This window comes from Hyperoodon ampullatus (assembly GCF_949752795.1).
Source record: "Hyperoodon ampullatus genome assembly, chromosome: 17".
NCBI lineage: Eukaryota > Metazoa > Chordata > Mammalia > Artiodactyla > Ziphiidae > Hyperoodon > Hyperoodon ampullatus.
This window is the reverse complement of record NC_136930.1, coordinates 40,421,918-40,439,097: the sequence shown is the minus strand read 5'-3', so window position 1 is coordinate 40,439,097 and position 17,180 is coordinate 40,421,918. Positions and strand designations below refer to the sequence as shown.

The following is a 17,180-nucleotide window of genomic DNA, read 5'->3' as shown; positions in this document are numbered from 1 at the left end:
TTCGTCCCAGCTTCCCGTTCCCCTGCTGTGCCTTCAAGTCCGTTCTCTATATCTGCGTCTTTAAGGAATGAATCTTTAACACCCTGACTCTATTCTATGTTTCTATGAAAATGAACATTTCAGAGGTTTCAAACATTATGATTCTGAGGATAACAACAGTTGACAAGAGATTTCTGATAGATTTCAAAGGTAATGGGGATTAAAACCACATGTTGCAAACAGTTTTCTACTTACTTTCCCCTTAGTTAAGAAAATCTCCTGAAACATTAGCTGCTTTTTCTCATAATTTTAGCAGCCCAGGATTTCAGTATTATGTGTCAGTACCAGGTGGAATACATATGTATGTATGTACATACATAAACAAAGAAATCATAAAATGGGAGGAATCATGTACCTTGTTGATTATTGGTTTTAGGGGTATTCAGGATAATTACAGCTTATGTGGGTGGCAAGGAGTTCAGATGGGCCTGATATTTTATATCCATCCATCTGTCTGTCCACCCATCTATTCCATACTTTCTTTAAATTTAATTTAATTTTATTATTATTTTTTTCACATCTTTATTGGAGTATAATTGCTTTACAATGGTGTGTTAGTTTCTGCTTTATAACAAAGTGAATCAGCTATACACATACACACATTCCCATATCTCTTCCCTCTTGCGTGTCCCTCCCTCCCAGCCTCCCTATCCCACCCCTCTAGGTGGTCACAAAGCACCGAGCTGATCTCCCTGTGCCATGCGACTGCTTCCCGCTAGCTATCTATTTTACGTTTGGTAGTGTATATATGTCCATGCCACTCTCTCACTTTGTCCCAGCTTACCCTTCCCCCTCCCCGTATCCTCAAGTCCATTCTCTAGTAGGTCTGTGTCTTTATTCCCGTCTTGCCCCTAGGTTCTTCATGACATTTTTTTTCTTAGATTCCATATATATGTGTTAGCATACGGTATTTGTCTTTCTCTTTCTGACACTTCACTCTGTATGACAGATTCTAGGTTCATCCACCTCACTACAAATAACTCAATTTCGTTTCTTTTTTTTTTTTTTAAGATGTTAGGGGTAGGAGTTTATTAATTAATTAACTTATTTTTGCTGCGTTGGGTCTTTGTTTCTGTGTGAGGGCCTTCTCCAGTTGTGGCAAGCGGGGGCCACTCTTCATCGCGGTGCGCAGGCCTCTCACTATTGCGGCCTCTCTTGTTGCGGAGCACAAGCTCCAGACGCGCAGGCTTAGTAGTTGTGGCTCATGGGCCTAGTTGCTCCGCGGCATGTGGGATCCTCCCAGACCAGGGCTCGAACCCGTGTCCCCTGCATTAGCAGGCAGATTCTCAACCACTGCGCCACCAGGGAAGCCCCAATTTCGTTTCTTTTTATGGCTGAGTAATATTCCATTGTATATATGGGCCACATCTTCTTTATCTATTCATCTGTCGATGGACACTTAGGTTGCTTCCATGTCCTGGCTATTGTAAATAGAGCTGCAATGAACATTGTGGTACATGACTCTTTTTGAATTATGGTTTTCTCAGGGTATATGCCCAGTAGTGGGATTGCTGGGTCATATGGCAGTTCTATTATATCCCCTTGCTCCTCCTTATAATTTCCCTACTGATCTACTGCTTCATGGTGGGGGAACCTCTCCTCACTCTTCTTACTGTTTCTAAGTCCCTAAATATCCCAAGCGCATAAGTTCCTAAATGCTAGGGACAAACAACTTGAGAACAGATAAACTGATTATAAACAAACCATGGCAAAGCTGAAATTAACTTAAAAAAACAGCACCTATGAAGAGAACCTGAAATGTTCACGACAAAAAAAATCATACTGTTCAAAACTGATTTTATACCATCAGGACATCTGCTCTGAAAAAGAAGATAGCAGCCCCTGACATCCGGGAACTCGTGTGACACTTACAGGTAGATGGCAGGGCTGTTAAAGAAGCCAGGCTGCCTTGTTCTCCTGCTGGACACATGAAGAACCTCACAGAACACCAGCGTCAGACAAGGGCATTCTGGACTGACAAAGTGAGTCAAAACAAGCCACTTCATAGTTTTGTATAAGTAAGTCCAGACTAAAACAAAGTTCCTGTGCAACGAGTGACAGACCCGCCTTATTCCACCACAGGCATCTCCCTGGCCTTTGACAAAGCAGAGGTGACAGGCACTCTTGCTGCACATTGCTCTGAAGGGCACATAATGTCTGGAAAGGATGAAGTGGGTAAAGCAATGAGAGAGGTTCCTCTAGTGAGGAAGCAAGGATGCTACCTTTCAAAAAACTCCAATTCCAAAGAACCACTTGAGAGCTTTCCCTCACTCAGCTCCTTCTCTTTTGCATGAAGTCTTGTATAGAGGCACCCACACACTGACTCATGATAGGGAAGGGAAGGCCTTTGTGGTTTAACCTGACTTTTTATCCCATATATTATCTCAGGCTATCTCAGCAGCTGTTTTCTATTTTCAGTGAGTCAAATATGGTTGACCTCCTAGGTTCTGAGCATGGGAAATGTAAGATTTCCAAGGGTACCAGTTAGAGGCTGGTTTGGAAACATGACATGTAATCTGGCATCTCGATATCTTTATAGAGATGAATTGAGACAGGATGAAGGTAAAGTTGAAAGTTATGGGCAAAGTCTCTGAGGAAATAGTCTTACAAACCATCATCTAAAACTCAGGGAAATTATTGTAAAACATAAGGAAAATGCTGGGTTTTCTATGGGTGTTTGGTTTCTGGAAATCTGTTACTTATGTCACTACTGTACCATGTAGGAGTTAGTTGATTTTCACAAGTTGTGCCTCAACATTTGTCAGAGCATTGGTATTAGGTGGGTAGAAGGCAAAGATAATTATCGCCCTTCATATACTAGAAAACTGAGTCATGGTAATAAGTCACTCAACACTGCCAGAGCTTCATCAACAGGGCCCTGGAACTCACCCAGGTCTTCCCACCCCAGAGCCCTCTCAGTAGCTACCAAACTGCTTTCAGGCCAAGTAGTCTTTGGTTCTGAACCTGATAACATTAATAAACCTGGGAAAACACTGCCTAGATCATCTGATTCTTAGGTGGTTGCAGTAGGTAGTTGCTGTTTGAACGTGTAAGGACTCAACCCATCCTCTTCCTCAAAGGATGGTTCCCAGACACCCTACATCTTAATCATCAGGGGAGCTTAAGAAAAGTGAAGATTCGAGATCCCACCACAGACTTACTACAATAGTGTTTCCGGTATGGGACTCAGGAACCTGCACTTTTTTTTTTTTTTTTTTTTTGCGGTACGCGGGCCTCCCACTGCTGTGGCCTCTCCAGTTGTGGAGCACAGGGTCCAGACATGCAGGCCCAGCGGCCACGGCTCACGGGCCCAGCCACTCTGCGGCACGTGGGATCCTCCCAGACCGGGGCACGAACCCATGTCCCCTGCATCGGCAGGCGGACTCTCAACCACTGCGCCACCAGGGAAGCCCAGGAACCTGCACTTTTAATAAGTTTTACAAGAGCTTCTCAATTACATTGTTTGAATACTACTGGTCCAGGGTAAGCAAATGTTTGCAAAAAGCCACTCAAAGTTAAAGAAAAGATCAACACCCCCCGCAGACCCTATCCTAAGTTGAGCTCAATACACATTAGGAATAGTGTTGAAAAGGAAAAAGTGGCAGATGTTTAATTCAGGAGTCACCAAGCAAAAATTTCAGAAGGGCCCCTCTTAGTTTGTATTGACTACAAAATAAATAGATCTCCAGCATAAAGGGATCCAGAGGTTTTTCAGATCCTCTTATAACAAAACTGCTGTTCTTATGCTCATGGGGCAGGGGGATGACCCCTGTAGTAATAGCGGGAACTAGCAGCTATTTTGATGTTAGCAGAATCTGTGGCCTTAGGTCTGGTCTTAATTGAAGCAGGGACTTAGGATATATTCTGGATTATTAAAATTGCTTCTAGGCCTGTGCTTTTAGAAAAGAAACAAATCTACAGTAAGGGTAGATAGAAGCAATTCAATTTTCTTATTAGCAATGGCTACCTAGGAATCTTGGGAGTCTAATATTATATATTATTATTATTTTTAAATAGAAGGGTCACCTATAAAAGTTATTTCAAGCATAGCTTGGACTTTATATTTTATAGCTATGCTATACACAATCTATTGCTTTTCTTCCTGCATATGCAGTAGTTCTAATCAAGCTTTTAAAGCTATCAATGGCTAAAATTAACCAAGTGTGATGAAAATAATGCTACAAACCAGTCTGTTACCCTAAAGCAGCATTTTTTAAACCAAGCCCTAGGTTCTGAATGCAAAAATCTCTCATGAACTAATAAAGGAAACACAAGAGAGAGAAGGGCCTACAGTAACAGAGCTAAGAGCATCAACAGCCTGTCTAGTATTTAAATCTCAATTATTCTCACTTTCACTGATGAAACCGATAAGTTTCAATTCTTCAACAATTGTATAACATTTGAAAACTCATAGCAAAATCACTAAAATTACTAAATTTTAAAAAGCCATTCTAGGTTACACAATTTAAACTAAGGCAAGCAAGTTGTGTAAAATCTCTCTTTACAAAGGTCTCATTTGGGATCTGATGCAGTATAGAGAACCAGACAACTGGTATGAAGTGAAGTCAATGAACCTTTTAGCTTCCTTTTCGCAAATGGTCATCTTGAGCACAGATGTTTAAAATGTGCTACAGATGTTTAAATCAAGGTATTCAGCTATTTATAAAATTAAAATTCCATTGATCAAAGGTGAAATATTTACATTTTTACCCCACTCTCATCTTGGCAAATAATAAATTAACTCTACTTACCTGAAATTTATTACCACTGCTTTCATCACTAGCATTTCCTCTTTGCCATCAATATTTTTAGGGCAAACACGAAGTATGAAATACTGTTAAAGAAGTAAGTACTTTCTCTTTTGAAGTCATACTATGAAGAAAATAGGTGAAATTAAAAAACCCTCATTTTCTCCCTTTTTTTCTCTCTGTTTTTAACTTCTGTTTGGATGTAAAATGTTTAATAACTGGAAGTCAAATATCCATTGATGAGAAAAGAAGCTTCCAATATTATCTTATAAACTGTGCTTGCATATCACCAGAACAAAATGATAACTATAACTACTTCAATTTAAAATTTGATAACGTGCCCTAAATGTATAACCTCTTTTTAAATTGGGTACTGCAAATAGGAATTTTTTAAACCAGGTACAGACTATGAATATAAAATATCCCATGTTAGCAATAACCTTTTGTGTTTTTTAGTGACATCTTTTTGAATTAATCTTTCAACACTCATATTAAGAAATACCAGTTCTTGTCTGTTCTCAAATTTAATGACAGCCTTTTGCATTTGTGATACTGAGGATTAGAATGAAGTTATGAATGCACAAACTTGGCCAATTTAGCTTACCTCCAGTCCACAAAATTAATGCAACTGGTTTCCTAGTGGACAAGCTTTTAAAATTTTAAATTCTGTTTAGGATTTCTTAATTGACTATTCAAGATATAATGCTAATTACCAGCAAAACAAAGATTAAAATAAAGAGAAGAGCCTGCCACGTTGGGGGTGGTGAAGACTTGCTGAGGAAGGACTGCTCGTTAGGCAGGGGTGAAAGCCCTTGACCTCAGCAGCCAGCGCCGGGAGAGGTGTACTCCAGAGGCAGCTGCCTGCCCAATCCAGGAGCCATAGGCTGTCTTGATTCCCTCTCGTCCCATGTAATTTGCAGCCATTATCATAGATATTAGATGTGGAGAGACTTGCCAGGTTATCTAATTTCCCAGCCCTTCGCACAGAATGCCTGTTGAATATATGAGGCAGTTGTTTACAAGCACCTGTGAAAGCCAGCCTATTAGCAGTCATGGTCATTTACCACCACCTGGGGGGCAAACAACATCCAAAGAGCCTTAACACATAACCATAATTGGAAAAATAAATAATGAAGGAATGCCGTATTCAAGACATTTGACTAACTGTCAAATAATGAGGTTTATTAAAAACTTCCATAGAGCTTCAAGATGGCGGAGGTATAAGACGTGGAAATCCCCTTCCTCCCACAAATACATCAGAAATACATCTACACGTGGAACAACTCCTACAGAACACCTACTGAACGCTGGGAGAAGACCTCAGACCTCCCCAAAGGCAAGAAACTCCCCACGTACCTGGGTAGAGCAAAAGAAAAAAGAAAAAGCAGAGACAAAAGGATAGGGACGGGACCTGCACCTCTGGGAGGGAGCCGTGAAGGAGGAAAGGTTTCCACACACTAGGAAGCCCCTTCACTGGTGGGGACAGGGGATGGGCACCGGGGGGAAGCTTCAGAGCCACGGAGGAGAGTGCAGCAACAGGGGTGCGGAGGGCAAAGCGGAGAGATTCCTGCACAGAAGATCAGTGCCGACCAGCATTCACCAGCCCGAGAGGCTTGTCTGCTCACCTGCCGGGGCGGATCCCAGGTAGAGGACTGGGGTTCGCTGCCTGAACACAGCCTGAAGGGGGCGAGTGCACCACAGCTAGCTGGGAGGGAGTCCAGGAAAAAGTCTGGATCTGCCTAAGAGGCAAGAGACCATTGTTTTGGGGTGCGCGAGAAGAGGGGATTCAGAGCACCGTCGAAACAAGCTCCAGAGACTGACGTGAGCTGCGGCTATCAGCGCGGACCCCGGAGACAGGCATGAAATGCTAAGGCTGCTGCTGCCGCGACCAAAAAGCCTGTGTGCAGGCACAGGTCACTGTCCACACCTCCCCTCCCGGGAGCCTGTGCAGCCCGCCACTGCCAGGGTCCCGTGATCCAGGGACAAATTCCCGAGAGAACACACAGTGCCTCAGGCTGGTGCAACGTCATGCTGGCCTCTGCCGCCACAGGCTCGCCCTGCAACCATACCCCTCCCTCCCCCCGGCCTGAGTGAGCCAGAGCCCCCTAATCAGCTGCTCCTTTAACCCCGTCCTGTCTGAGTGAAGAACAGACACCCTCAGGTGACCTACACGCAAAGGTGGGGACAAATCCAAAGCTGAACCCCAGGGGCTGTGCGAACAAAGAAGAGAAAGGGAAATCTCTCCCAGCAGCCTCAGGAAAAGCAGATTAAATCTCCACAGACAACTTCATGTATCCTGCATCTGTGGAATACCTGAATAGACACGAATCATCCCAAAATTGAGGCAGTGGACATGGGAGCAACTGTAGACTTGGGGTTTGCTTTCTGCATCTAATTTGTTTCTGGTTTTATGTTTATCTTAGTTTAGTATTTAGAGTTTAGAGTTTATTATCACTGGTAGATTTATTGATTTGGTTGCTCTCTTCCTTTCTCTCTCTCTCTCTCTCTCTATTTTCCTTTTTCTCTTTTTGTGAGTGTGTATGTGTATGCTTCTTTGTGTGATTTTGTCTGTATAGCTTTGCTTTTACCATTTGTCATAGGGTTTGTCTGTCCGTTTTTTGTTTTTCTTTTTCAGTAGAGTTTTTAGTGCTTGTTATCATTGATGGATCTGTTTTTTGGTTTGGTTGCTCTCTTCTTTCTTTTTTTTAGTACTTTTAAATTTTTAAAATTTTTAATAATTTTTAAAATTGTAATAACTACTTTATTTTAATCTTTCTTTCTTTCTTTCTTTCTTTTTTTCTCCCTATTCTTCTGAGCCATGTGGCTGACAGGGTCTTGGTGCTCCGGCCAGGTGTCAGGTCTGTGCCTCTGAGGTGGGAGAGCCGAGTTCAGGACATTGGTCCGCCAGAGACGTCCCAGCTCCACATAATATCAAATGGCAAAAGCTCTCCCAGAGATCTCCATCTCAACGCTAAGATCAGCTCCACTCAACGACCAGCAAGCTACAGTGTTGGACATCCTATGCCAAAGAACTAGTAAGACAGGAAAACAACCCCACCCATTAACAGAGAGGCTGCCTAAAATCATAATAAGCTCACAGAAATCTCAAAACACACCACTGGATGTGGTCCTACCCACCAGAAAGACAAGATCTGGCCACATCCACCAGAACACAGGCACCATTCCTCTCCACCAGGAAGCCTACAAAACCCACTTAACCAACCTTACCCACTGTGGGCAGACACCAAAAACAACAGGAACTATGAATCTGCAGTGTGAGAAAAGGAGACCCCACACACAGTAAGTTAAGCAAAATAAGAAACCAGAGAAACACACAGCAGATGAAGGAGCAAGGCAAAAACCCACCAGACCAAACAAATGTAGAGGAAATAGGCAGTCTACCTGAAAAAGAATTCAGAGTAATGACAGTAATGTGATCCAAAATCTTGGAAATAGAATGGAGAAAATACAAGAAATGTTTAACAAGGATCTAGAAGGACTAAAGACCGAACAAACAATGATGAACAACACAATAAATGAAACTAAAAATTCTCCAGAAAGAATCAATAGCAGAATAACTGAGGCAGAAGAACGGATAAGTGACCTGGAAGATAAAATAGTGCAAATAACTACAGCAGAGCAGAATAAAGAAAAAAGAATGAAACGAATTGAGGACAGTCTCACAGACCACTGGGACAACATTAAACGCACCAACTTTCGAATTATAGGGGTCCCAGAAGAACAAGAGAAAAAGAAAGGGACTGAGAAAATATTTGAAGATATTATAGTTGAAAACTTTCCTAACATGGGAAAGAAAATAGTCAATCAAGTCCAGGAAGCACAGAGAGTCCCATACAGGATAAATCGAAGGAGAAACACACCAAGATACATATTAATCAAGCTAAAAAAATTAAATACAAGAAAAAATATTGGGCTTCCCTGGTGGCGCAGTGGTTGAGAGTCCGCCTGCCGATGCAGGGGACACGGGTTCGTGCCCTGGTCCGGGAAGATCCCACATGCCGCGGAGCGGCTGGGCCCGTGAGCCATGGCTGCTGGGCCTGCGCGTCCAGAGCCTGTGCTCCGCAACGGGAGAGGCCACAGCAGTGAGAAGCCCACGTAATGCAAAAAAAAAAAAAAAAAAAGAAAAAATATTAAAAGCAGCAAGGGAAAAACAACAACTAATATACAAGGGAATCCCCATAAGGTTAACAGCTGATCATTCAGCAGAAACTCTGCAAGCCAGATGGGAGTGGCAGGACATATTTAAAGTGATGAAAGGGAAAAAACTACAACCAAGATTACTCTACCCAGCAAGGATGTCATTCATATTCAGCAGAGAAATTAAAACCTTAACAGACAAGCAAAAGCTAATAGAATTCAGCACCACCAAACCAGCATTATAACAAATGCTAAAGGAACTTCTCTAGGCAGGAAACAAAAGAGAAGGAAAAGACCTAAAATAATAAACCCAAAACAATTAAGAAAATGGTAATAGGAACATACATATCGATAACAACCATATTTGTAAATGGATTAAATGCTCCAACCAAAAGACATAGACTAGCTGAATGGATACAAAAACAAGACCTGTATATATGCTGTCTACAGGAGACCCACTTCAGACCTAGGGACATATACAGACTGAAAGTAAGGGGATGGAAAAATATATTCCATGCAAATGGAAATCAAAAGAAAGCTGGAGTAGTGATAATCATATCAGACAAAATAGACCTTAAAATAAAGCCTATTAGAAGAGACAAAGAAGGATACTACATAATGATCAAGGGATCAATCCAAGAAGAAGATATAACAATTGTAAATATTTATGCACCCAACATAGGAGCACCTCAATACATAAGGCAAATACTAACAGCCGTAAAAGGGGAAATCGACAGTAACACAATCATAGTAGGGGAATTTAACACCCCACTTTCACTAATGGACAGATCATCCAAAATGAAACTAAAGAAGGAAACACAAGCTTTAAATGATACATTAAACAAGATGGACTTAATGATATTTATAGGACATTCCATCCAAAAACAACAGAATACACTTTCTTCTCAAGTGCTCATGGAACATTCTCCAGGATAGATCATATCTTGGGTCACAAATCAAGCCTTGGTAAATTTAAGAAAATTGAAATCATATCAAGTATCTTTTCTGACCAAAACTCTATGAGACTAGATATTAATTACAGGAAAAAAATCTGGAAAAAATATAAACACATGGAGGCTAAACAACACGATACTAAATAACCAAGAGATCACTGAAGAAATCAAAGAGGAAATAAAAAAATACCTAGAAACAAATGACAATGAAAACAAAATGACACAAAACCTATGAGTTGCAGCAAAGGAATTCTAAGAGGGAAGTTTATAGCAATACAATCCTACCTCAAGAAATAAGAAATATCTCAAATAAACAACCTAAACTTACACCTAAAGCAATTAGAGAAAGAAGAACAAAAAACCCCCAAAGTTAGCAGAAAGAAAGAAATCATAAAGATAGATCAGAAATAAATGAAAAAGAAATGAAGGAAACAATAGCAAAGATCAATAAAACTTAAAGCTGGTTCTTTGAGAAGATAAACAAAATTGATAAACCATTAGCCAGACTCATCAAGAAAAAAAGGGAGAAGACTCAAATCAATAGAATTAGAAATGAAAAAGGAGAAGTAACAACTGACACTGCAGAAATAAAAAGGATCATGACAGATTACAACAAGTAAATATATGCCAATAAAATGGAAAACCTGGAATAAATGGACACATTTTTAGAAAAGCACAACTTTCCAAGACTGAACCAGGAAGAAATAGAAAATATAAACAGACCAATCACAAGCACTGAAATTGGGACTGTGATTAAAAATCTTCCAACAAACAAAAGTCCAGGACCAAATCACTTCACAGAAGAATTCTATCAAACATTTAGAGAAGAGCTAATACCTATCTTTCTCAAACTCTTCCAAGATATAACAGAGAGAGGAACACTCCCAAACGCATTCTACGAGGCCACCATCACCCTGATACCAAAACCAGACAAAGATGTCACAAAGAAAGAAAACTACAGGCCAATATCACTGATGAACATAGATGCAAAAGCCCTCAACAAAATGCTAGCAAACAGAATCCAACAGCACATTAAAAGCATCATATACCATGATCAAGTGGGGTTTATCCCAGGAATGCAAGGATTCTTCAATATATGCAAATCAATCAATGTGATACACCATGTTAACACACTGAAGGAGAAAAACCATATGATCATCTCAATATATGCAGAAAAAGCTTTTGACAAAATTCAACACCCATTTATGATAAAAAATCATCCAGAAAGTAGGCATAGAGGGAACTTATCTCAACATAATAAAGGTCATATATGACAAACCCACAGCTAACATCATTCTCAATGGTGAAAAACTGAAACCATTTCCTCTAAGATCAGGAAACAAAACAAGGTTGCCCACTCTCACCACTCTTATTCAACATAGTTTTGGAAGTTTTAGCCACACAGCAATCAGAGAAGAAAGAGAAATAAAAGGAATCAAAATCGGAAAAGAGAAATAAAGCTGTCACTGTTTGCAGATGACATGATACTATACATAGAAAATCCTAAAGATGCTACCAGCAAACTATTAGAGCTAATCAATGAATTTGGTAAAGTAGCAGGATACAAAATTAATGCACAGAAATCTCTTGCATTCCTATACATTAATGATGAAAAATCTGAAAGTGAAATTAAGGAAACACTCCCATTTACCACTGCAACAAATAGAAGAAAATACCTAGGAATAAACCTACCTAAGGAGACAAAAGACCTGTATGCAGAAAACTATAAGACACTGATGAAAGAAATTAAAGGTGATACAAACAGATGGAGAGCTATATCATGTTCTTGGATTGGAAGAATCAACATTGTGAAAATGAATATACTATCCAAAGCAATCTACAGATTCAATGCAATCCCTATCAAACTACCAATGGCATTTTTCACAGAACTAGAACAAAAAATTTCACAATTTGTATGGAAACACAAAAGACCCCATATAGCCAAAACAATCTTGATAGAGAATAGGAGAGCTGGAGGAATCAGGCTTCTGGACTTCAGACTATATTACAAAGCTATAGTAATCAAGACAGTATGATACTGGCACAAAAAGAAGTATAGATCAATGGAACAGGATAGAAAGCCCAGAGATAAACCCACACACATATGGTCACCTTATCTTTGATAAAAGAGGCCAGAATATACAATGGAGAAAAGACAGCCTCTCCAATAAGTGGTGCTGGGAAAACTGGACAGCTACATGTAAAAGAATGAAATTAGAACACTCCCTAACACCATACACAAAAATACACTCAAAATGGATTAAAGACCTAAATGTAAGGCCAGATACCATCAAACTCTTAGAGGAAAACATAGGCAGAACACCCTATGACATAAATCACAGCAAGACTCTTTTTGACCCACCTCCTAGAGAAATGGAAATAAAAACAAAAATAAACAGATGGGACCTAATGAATCTTAAAAGCTTTTGCACAGCAAAGGAAACCATACACAAAGCGAAAAGACAACCCTTAGAATGGGAGAAAATATTTGCAAATGAAGCAACTAACAAAGATTAATCTCCAAAATTTACAAGCAGCTCATGCAGCTCAATATCAAAAAAACAAACAACCCAATCCAAAAATGGGCAGAAGACCTAAATAGACATTTCTCCAAAGAAGATATACAGCTGCCAACAAACACATCAAAGGATACTCAACATCACAAATCATTAGAGATATGCAAATCAAAACTACAATGAGGTATCACCTCACACCAGTCAGAATGGCTATCGTCAAAAAATCTACAAGCAATAAATGCTGGAGACGGTGTGGAGAAAAGGGAACCCTCTTGCACTGTTGGTGGGAATGTAAATTGATACAACCACTATGGAGAACAGTATGGAGGTTCCTTAAAAAACTGAAAATAGAACTACCATACAAACCAGCAATCCCACTACTGGGCATATACCCTGAGAAAACCATAATTCAAAAAGTGTCATGTACCACAATGTTCATTGCAGCTCTATTTACAATAGTCAAGACATGGAAGCAACCTAAGTGTCCATCGACAGATGAATGGATAAAGAAGATGTGGCCCATATATACAATGGAATATTACTCAGCTATAAAAAGAAATAAAATTGAGTTATTTGTAGCGAGGTTGATGAACCTAGAGTCTGTCATACAGAGTGAAGTAAGTCAGAAAGAGAAAAATAAATACCGTATGCTAACACATATATATGGAATCTAAAAAAAAAAAAGAAAAGAAATGGTTCTGAAGAAGCTAGGGGCAGGAGAGGAATAAAGATGCAGACCTACTAGAGAATGGACTTGAGGACACAGGGAGGTGGAAGGGTAAGCTGGGACGAAGTGAGAGAGTGGCATGGACATATATACACTACCAAATGTAAAATAGCTAGTGGGAAGCAGCCGCATAGCACAGGGAGATCAGCTTGGTGCTTTGTGACCACCTAGAGGGGTGGGATTGGGAGGGTGGGATGGAGACACAAGAGGGAGGGGATATGGGGATATATGTGTACGTATAGGTGATTCACTTTGTTATTCAGCAGAAACTAACACAGCATTGTAAAGCAATTACACTCCTTTAAAGATGTTAAACAAAAGAAAAAAAAACTTCCATAGAAACTAGATTCCTCTTATGTCTGGGGATATAGTTAAAAGGGCTCGAAACAATAAATGTTGGCTGCTTTCTTTCCTTTTGTGTAGAAACATCTCAAAATGGGCTCTTCCCACGCCAGAGATAGAGCACACTTCAAGAGCCAACCTGAAGGATTCTTAATTTAGGTGTCATGAATTTAATTAATATGAAACAGCAGAGCATATACTTAATTAACATAAGATGACAACATTTTTAGTATTCCCCTGGGACAATGTGAGTTTTGAGACATTTTAAGCTGGCTACAAAGCAGAAACTAGAGAGAGGATATAGCATTATTTGATATATGGTATAATTCAGGCTCAAATCCAGATCCATCAGTCCTCAAGTTGATTTGCAGGTGTGAGGCTGGGTGTGCGTCTTTGGCCAATTAGGCTGCACTGATCATAAAGCCTACATGAACTAAGAAGCTGTCACTGTTCACTGTTTTCAACAAAATCTCAGGGATGTGAAGGTAGCAGAGAAGGAAAACAGGTTTTGCAATCATACAGAGCTGGTTTCAGATTGTACTACACTTCATGTTAGTTAGGAAAATGCTCCTAGGCAGTCTTAGCTTGTTTCCTCATCTGTAAAACAGAAACAGCAATATCTACTCATGGATGTTAAGAGAAGATAAAACAATGAATGTAATATCTTGTAGATCCTCAATAAATATTAGCTTCCTTTCTCCTCTGAGAATTCTATAGTTGCATTTAAATGACAGATTTAGGCGTACAGCAAAAATTTATTCCAGGTAAATTTGCGGGACTCAAAATGCAATCAAATTTTCAAAATAATTCTAACAGAGCAAGTTTTTTAAGTGCCAAGCAATTAGAATTGCTTCCTTCACAAATCCTTGAGTTTAATATCAAACTGATGCAAAACTTAATGCTGGAGAAGAGGCACGCTCGTGCATCCTGTTTTCCCCATTTGAAGAAGGTGGTACCTTGGATCTAACAGCTTCCTCTCTTCTGTAGAATTCTCAAAACTCTTCAAGCTGCTCCTCTTCAACAAGCACTAAAGAATCTGTAGGTCACTTCCACTCTTCTCCAATATGGTGGTAATTCATTTAGATATTAAGGATAATTAAGCATTACAACACACTTGATATTTAAAGATTAAGAAACACCATTAACCACCATGGATGAAACTACCATTGGCTTTAAACTCAGTCTGAACTTCTTTATCTTCTAGCTCTCTTTCAGGTAGCTCTTCTACAATTCATTTAATTGTTCATAATATTAATGAGGTACTCACAATATCCAAAAAGCAGTACCTCTCCTTTAAATGAAAAAAAAATTAGTATTCCTATAGTCATGCATACCCAGTGCTAAATATCTGAATGAAAGCAGGAAAAAAGGTCAATACTTTGGACATTGCCAAATATTCTAGGTACTAAGCTTAGAGCAATAAAATACCTAGATAGATGACTTGTAAATTCAGCTCCACTTTTCTGGGTTCTAGATACTTCTTGAATAATATGGCTTATAGAATGAAAAAAGTTATATGCTCCCAGGTCAACTAGAGATCCAAAGGAAAGAAAGCATAACTCCAGAGGGCGTCCCAGTGACTTATAATTACATGGATTATATTTTTAAAAAATCTGATCCAAATCTTGACTAAATATGAAATCAGAATTCAGTAGTATTCAAAAAATAGATAAAATCCAAGAAAAGCCAAGAAATATGCTATTTGACAAAAGAATAAAAAAAATAAAAGCAGCGGTTTACAAGAAAGGTCGGTGGGTATGAGAAAAAGGTCTTTATGCTTATTATATGGCATGGTTCTTTTCTGGTGCAGGCACAGACACACACACACACCCCATAATAAGGGAAATCAAAAGGGAATGATTAGTTCCTTTACAAGATACATAAACACATTAGCAGGCAAAATTAAACTCTTTAGTTCCAGGACACACTTTGTAAATGTCCCTGAAGGCCTGTGACCTGAGGCACAGGAAGCACATGCCATGACAGGAATGGCATCATATGTGCCTCTGTAATTGTCAACAGATGTAGCATGCCAACAGAGTAGAAGCACAGCTTCCACTTAACACACGCTTTTTGGTGACTGACAGGCTGGAGTCTTAGAAAAATGAAGGTTTGATGAATGAGGCATCCTGCTTAATTGTGTTAAACTGTTTAGTTCCAGTTTTCATAAACAGATTCAAGAGTTGAGAAATAGGAAACCTCTTCCTGATTCTCTCAAGAAAAAAGAAGGGGAGGGACAGGAAGGAAATGAAAGAGAGAAGCACAAGATCATGTTGCCACGGGATACTTAAATGACTTAAATCAGGCATTTATGTGGTTGTATTAGCAGACATTGGAATAAAATTGTACCAAGACGGGATGTTAAAAAATATTAAGAAAATACATTCCTTCACTGCTGAGATATTCTCATCAATTTGCTCTCTATATTTTAGTCATGTCAAAGTAACAATCTTTGGAACAATTTAAAATCCATAGCTGACCTTTACTCATGTTTGTTTGATATAGGCAATTCTGTGCTATTTAATCTCTTGTTCCTAAAAGGCAGAGGTAATCTCATTCTCCTTCATTTGAATCATCTCTGCTTTATACCAAAAGCAATTTTCACTTCTGGAAAAATATGGGCTTTAGGATATGGAGTCTTAACACTAGTATAAGCTTAGAAAGGTAATTCCCCCATTTTTAGGTCAGAGAAGATGCCTACTATATATATTTTTGATGCGTACTATCTGAATATCACTGTCTGGGATGAGGCTCCTTGCCAACAGAGAATACCCAGTCAGTCCACAGCACAGAATCCAGAGCTTGATGTTGTCCAAGAGACTCAATGAGACTGCCATCTGTGTCCTTGGCCACGAGCCAGTTGGCTTTTTCACATTCACTTATATAATCCTCCCACCAACTCTTACCCACCCATAACCAATTTACTTTGGCTGAATAGAAACTGTAAAGAGGCCTCAAAATCCCAGAAGCATCATTTGACATAGAAGAGCTACTAATGGTATTAACATTTGACTTTTTTCTTCTTTGCTTTCTTCTCTGCAGTGCTCACCATGTCAGAATGAAGTGAGTCAGGTGCTTTCCTAAATAAGGCCGCTGAACCAGTAAAGTATCAGGGTCACTTGACGTGAATGCCAGCAGTTTCATCGCTCATTTATGTAACCACAAAGTAACATGCTAAGACCCAAAGGTCAGTGAGCAGCAATGATACTCATGCATCTTTTGCAGTATTTCCTAGAATACTCAACTATATGCCCAGTCACCCTCTCTACTGGGTCTAAATACATGAAAGCATGTTCATAGCAAGGCCTTTTCCATAAGTTTTTAAAATATAAAACTAAACCCCAAACACTGAAACCACTTATTGAAGATCAACTGTGTAGAGTGCAATTGACTTTCAAATACATTATCACTTATCAAATACATTCAATTCTCACAATAGTCCTGTGGAATATTATTGCCCTCATTTCACAGATCAGGAAACTGAAGCTCAGAGAAGTTGAATGACTTGTCAAAGCCACACTGCTATAAAACTATGAAGCCTGTTCCTCTTTTATGACACTTGCTGCCTCTCTAAGACAAATGTTAGATAAGTGGTCAGAACAATTCAAATGTTAAAGGATGTCTCTGAGTCTTTAGTGACGTTCTTTCTCATTGCCTTCTTCTTGGATAAATACACAGTGCATCTGTAGAGTGTGTT

At 39.5% G+C, this 17,180-nt stretch overlaps 1 protein-coding gene across 1 annotated transcript in view; it reads right to left on the bottom strand.

The window, feature by feature from the left end:
* The window catches only part of CPQ (carboxypeptidase Q), a gene marked incomplete at its 3' end in the record, with an annotated part of 373,081 nt that overhangs the window by 43,339 nt on the left and 312,562 nt on the right, over nucleotides 1-17,180 (bottom strand). The window lies entirely within an intron of this gene.